Below are 6000 nucleotides of genomic sequence, written 5' to 3'. Positions count from 1 at the left end.
TACATATTTTATATAACTATACAAACACTAATAAATAAAGATTAATAATGGCACAAATAAATAATGATTAATAGTGTATATATGTTTATGTTTTTCAGCCGACGAGTCCAAAATCCGATGTGAGATTCATCCGTGCTGCAGTGAATCCGTCTCTCTTTATAGATATCTCCCTCTTCTTCCTCACATCGTGTCTTTAGGAGATTTTCAAAACAAAAACGGAAGATTTAGGATGTATCTCATACCTGAGGCATCTTCTGCTGTTTTGATTGAGCAAAGTAGGAGGGCATACGCTCCAAGATGGCCGCCGTATTTCCTGCGCCGGAGCGGTCCATGAGGCGTCTATGCTTATATTATGTCTATGGTTCATTGTGTGTCTGATCTTTTCTGAGTCACAGGTCAGTATAACTGTATTTTGATGCATATGTGTTGGTGTCCTTTAAGAGTTGAAGAGTCAACTTGTGAGTCATTTTATGCATTTTGTGATTGGTATTGTGGAGAAAAGGGGGCATATTTCTGGAGGCTAATTAATGCTAATGCTAGCGGACTTTTTGCATGTGTGCTAAGCTAGTTGAGAAAAAGCTGAAGGATCTCTGAATTCACTTTGAACTTATTGTATTTTGCACTTTTCGAAACAGTTCTCACACAAAAGACTTTAATTTTGGTCCTTTGTGTGGTTGTTTGTAAAATGAACATTTCTTTATGAGTTATTGAAAAAAAACCCCATAATTTTATGACATTTGGTGAGCAAGTAATGGCTTCCTGTGTGTGAAGCTTAGTAAAGATACAGCATTAAAGGAGCATTTCACCATTTTTAGTTTTGTAGTTATTTTTTGTGAAAGAGATAAAATGTTATTTTGTGAAAACAATGACTACAATTAAAAGCTAAAATGCTGACATATTCAATAAAGTTGTAAAAGCTATTAAAATAGTTAAAAGCAAAGTTATGTATTTTTATTTTCATAGAAAAATGTAAGATGGAAGTTGATTGTATGTGTCTTATATTTTCCATATCACAACTTTTCATATTGAACAGAATTACCACATTAGCTTCAGCCGGTAACACATGATTAAAGGTATTATGGACTTACAGACACATAATGGCATTTTGTAGCACAATCAAGTAACTATGTTACCTTCAGTTGTTATAAAAATTGTGATTTCAAATGTCACAATTTGATGCCTCAATGTGGCCTCTGTCTCTTTAAGAAGCTCCTGTTCTTTCTGCTTTTAGCATTTATATTGTAATTTCAATTTGCGCATCCTATGGCCAATGGAAACACAGCTACTGTTGCTGTTATCTCTCCTTTTCTGAGGACTCCACTCTTCAGCTGGTCTGCATCTGAACACACCCACACCTGCTATCTGGGTGCTTAATTCTGAGTGTTTGTATCCGTTTCTGGAAGGCATTGTTTCATGCAGGAAGCAGATCACTATGAAGTGTCGCTCGGCCAGGCAGCCGCCTGCAGTAAGGCTTTGTAGTAAAGCATGGCAGTAACAGGCAGCTTTACAGCCCGGAGCATTAATTCCTGGTGACACAGAGCTGCTCTGCAGCTTCTAATGGCCGCTGTACAGCTGTCAATACGCACTAATTACATACAGGACCAGTGTTACTGTGCTTCATCAGTTTTATCCTCTGTGTCATTGTGTGGCACAATAAAAGAAAAACAATACAATGAACTTTTTCCGATGCTGCACTCATCTCTGCAGCTTTCAGGGGAGGAAAAAACCTCAAAGTGTGTTTTCTCCCCCCCCTATTTTTACCGCGGCGCTACCTGAGCAGAGCTTCTCTTTCTTTGTTAGGAATACCATCTCAGTGCTGTATTTTTCTCCTGTTTCGCTTCACTTCTCCAGATGTGGTATCAAAAGTCGACGTTCTCCTCCGCTTCCTGCCAAACTTTCCCTTTGATTCTTAACTCTCTCTGCTCCTCACATTCTGCCTCCTGCTTATGTCACGCCACATTATCATGCAAACTTCTACTTGTTTTTAAAGTGTCACTTTTGACTCAAGTTAAAAAAGAGAAAAAAAAAATTACAACTCCGTATTTCAGTCTGAACTTTTAAACCGGCTGGCGGTATTCCCATGTTGGCCATTAAAGCGATGCTGTGCTGAGGGTGGTGAAAAACATCTCCTACAACTCTGAGCTGCCACAACGGATGCTGTCATAAAGCGCCGCGCAGGACTCAGCAACCAGTAGTAGTTTTCTTATTGTTTCTTTACCTCAGACGAGCCGCCTGAGAAACGTTCATGAATATTTCCTTTGCTTAAAAATCTGCCTTCAGTGCACAAAAGGCTACTCGATAAATCAATCCCAAACTGTAGCTGGGGGGCAGTGAACATAGTTAAAACAATAAAATTCAACTTGAGCACTGCAGTGCAGCTATTGATTTTAATCCAGTGTTCGTCCTTTAATCAATCATCTCTTAGCAGAATTAATTCCTGCTTCTTTATTGCACGGGGCGGTCAGCTGCATGGCGAGAAGTCAGACCACTTCTGAAGTCCTTTTGTTTTGTCAAAGCAACTGGACAAGTGCTTCATAGCACTTTTTATTGATCTCCTTTGAATTAAAAAGAAAAATACGTGCTAAGAACCTTATTCAGCTCCATGAACCTGAGAAAATATCAAAAATTGATTTGCTTGGGATTCAGAAGAGTTGGCCTCTTTTGTTAAACCTTAAATGTCAGATTGTAGAACCAGAAACCCATTTCTTGAAAGACTTTATGGGAATATGGTGGATTGATGCCTAGACACATGCAGAAAATGTGCGTGAGATTTTTGTATTTTTTTTAGTTAAAGGCGTTATTTGGTTGCATTGGTTGTTTTTTTTTTTTGTCTGTGTGTGAGCCAAATGAGAGGGAGTGTGTTTACAGTGTTGTCAGTATTTTACCTTCACCTTCTTACTCCACAAGTATGCGGTTCCTTCCCAGAGATGATCATGGGGGTTGAATCAGGAAGGGCATCCAGTGTAAAAAATCTGCCAAGTCTGTGTGCATGCAGCTGGTGAGTGGAGGAGACGGTGGTGTCTCATTAGTTTGAGCTGACGTCTTTTAGAAGGTGGAATAGAGTCCTCAGAGTAAGAATATGACAGCTGCTTCAGTGTAGCTAAAACATCTCAAACTCAGGCTGATTACGGGTAGGAAGAGCGACTTTCTGCTGCTTCCATTCACTGCTGCTGCAGTGGCTCTCAAAAGTCCCAGTGAAAATGTCAGATTTTATCACACAAAAAAGGTATTGGCTTTTAACTGTATCGTTATGTCCGCATGTGTAAGTCGCCTTGGTTAAAAGCTTCTGCCAAATGCATGAACATAATCCATCATACCTTTAATGTAAAATATATCCTGAACATTTTATATTTTGTGAGTTAAATATGAATAATGAAGCTGGAATACTACGAGCAGATGGATCTCAATAAAGTAGAATATGTTTTAAATGCTCATTAATATAGTGAACTAATGTTTTCAAACCCTTATTGTTAATATGATTTTCTGTTGACAGCTAATGAAAACACAATATTTAAGATATTCTAATATTACATCAAACCAATGAAAACTAATCTTAAAACAGAAATGTGGATTTAATGAAAAGTATGTTTGATACCTGCATAAAGGTTGTGACTTGTAATCTGACAAACTCATTGGAACACAAATTTTAATTTATTTAGATGTACATTGATGTATGCACACCAGTAAGCTAATACTTTCTCAAATACCTTTGTAGGACTGCGAGTTAACTGCATTTTAAGAAGTGGTATTTAATCTTTGTAATCCTCTTTGCTCCTCTTCGCCTGTCTGTCAGCTCCTCTCTAACATGTTCTCTAACCTGCACAGGTTTTATGCTCCAAATGTAACAACGTTGCTTTTCAGTAACTTTTGGCCAAGTGCTCAGCAACCTTGTCCCACAATTTCTGTCATGTTTTGCATGTTCCTTGATTTTTTTTAACACCATAATGAATAAAAACTATTGCCTGGACACAATTGAAAAGGAAAAGTTGTAAAAAAAAAAAAATAAATAAGATGGTGTAACTGGGAAGTGATTGTAGCAAACAGGATCAGGGAGTCTTTGTGTGATTGCTTCATTCAGACATCCGGCTCATATAAAACATTTCATTTTGTGCATGTTATCTTGGAGTGGGGAGAGAGTCTTTGCACTCCATGATTGGATTAGCAGACCTATGCCCGGGGAGCGGTGTGATACATCCCAGAAATCTAATTTGATTGTCAAAGCTTGGGAGAGTGTGCTTTCTTATCTTGCTTGGTGCTGGACTGAAGTACAGGTATTAAAAAAAACAGAGAAGAGTCTGTGTTCGAGTCTGTGTTCGAGCTCCATTGATCTCATTCAAATTGAAATAGGCCTGAGCTCCTAACAGCAGCCTTTACCTCCCACCTGTAAGCCCACCAACAGCGGCGGGAGCAGTTAGGCTTACACCAAGGCTGTCAACACTCCTCGGCCTGAAGCTGCTCTTCCCCTCCAGCGCTGTCAACATGGTAGAAATCTGACAGTAGCAGCAAAAATAAAAAGGAGGCCTTTTAAAAACACAGTTGTAGGAATGTCAGGTGTGGGCTGATGGACGTGGCTGATGGTGCACACGCATGGAGGATGAGCATCAGCAGACACAACAAGCTCTTTATTAGGAGCTCATGTCTGTGTGTCTGCTTATTTAAGCAATTATGTGGTCAGTCCATCACGAAACAGCAACACGATGCTTGTGGTGCTTCAGGTCAGGAGCTCCAGCTCCATCAACCTGCAACTGTTTGTTAAAAATACTGTAATTATTAAAGGTTCAGTGAATGCACAGCACTGACCTAGCAGAGCACGTTTACTGGTTTAGTTTGTCTGGACTTTTTATGGTCCTAACTGCTTTGAACAGAATCCAGTAGAAAACAAAAGTTTTACACAACTGTTATTGTTTCTGCATTTCCTGTTAACCTTTAATTTTTCCTAAACTCAAAGCAAATCAAGGAGCAAGCTTCACAGGCTAAAAACTGTTTGAAACTTTGATCTGTTTAATGAAGAAAATTTGGATTAACTAATCACCTGAATAAGCCGGTTAACGTTTAAAATCACTGGAGTCACTGCTACGTTGTTACACAACAGATTCCAGTGAGCAAACCAGGACAAAACAGTGGATTATTATTGTGCAAAAATTTAAACTGCCCTCATTTCTCTGTGTTTACTTCCCAGGGACCCAAACTTTCCAGTTTCTCAAAGTGCCCTTCATTTTGTCCGAGTCCACTCATGTAACGCTGTCTTCTCTCCGCTTCCCACACCATCACAGATTGGCAGGAGCTGATTCTACATCCTTAACAACAGTGGTGAGTTCACTCCCACTAATATGCTTATTGCTTTGATAAGTTTAGCACTTGTGCTAATTTTGAAAATATTTAGTGCATCTTTATCTTCCCTTAGCTTAGTTTTCTCTCTATGATTTCTAAAGAGCTATTTTAAGTGGCTTTTTGTAAACTTTGTGTTAAAGGTTTAGATATCGACTATTCTTCAAATAGTTAGACTTTTATATTCATGCTCTTTTGACGTGAGTGTAGACTGTTTATGCATCAGTTCCTTTCCCTCTCTTCTTCTTTTGATTTAATGGCTGTTTCCAGACTGCTTTCAGTGCATTACTGCCACCACTAGATGGACAAATAGATCTAGAGAATAGGCATCCTTTCTCTTCTTGTGTAGTCTCGCTTTTTTTCCCCAATAACTTTATTTAAAACGAGAAATGTACAGGAATAAAATAAAACACAATAGAGAACCATTTAGTACAATATCTGAGGGCATTATACAGCATTTAAATAATTTAAAAATTTAATTGGCGCTTGAGGGTTGTAGTCTTTCAACGTAGATAAAATTTAAATTTGGTTTAGAGCTTTAGCATTAGCTTCTGCTAATTACATTCGAGCAACATTATCAGAACTAATGTTTACTAACCCTAAAGCTAAATGCTTTAGAGTTAGTACAACTAAGCTTTTAGTTATTGATGTCACCACTGCTTAACAATATCT

General features: G+C 38.4%; 1 long non-coding RNA gene across 2 annotated transcripts in view; it reads left to right on the top strand.

Moving 5' to 3' along the window:
* Nucleotides 1–360: 360 nt before the first annotated feature.
* Nucleotides 361–6000, top strand: part of LOC103143888 (uncharacterized) — a 31361-nt gene continuing 25721 nt past the window's right edge. For both annotated transcript variants that reach the window (XR_476850.2, XR_001663126.1), the window contains exons 1-2: nt 361–395; nt 5180–5310. This is a non-coding gene — a long non-coding RNA (uncharacterized LOC103143888). The remainder of the gene's footprint in view (nt 396–5179; nt 5311–6000) is intronic.

Source organism: Poecilia formosa, unplaced genomic scaffold, assembly GCF_000485575.1.
Source record: "Poecilia formosa unplaced genomic scaffold, Poecilia_formosa-5.1.2 Scaffold117, whole genome shotgun sequence".
NCBI classification, from domain to species: Eukaryota; Metazoa; Chordata; class Actinopteri; order Cyprinodontiformes; family Poeciliidae; genus Poecilia; species Poecilia formosa.
This window is presented reverse-complemented; position numbering and strand designations above follow the sequence as displayed.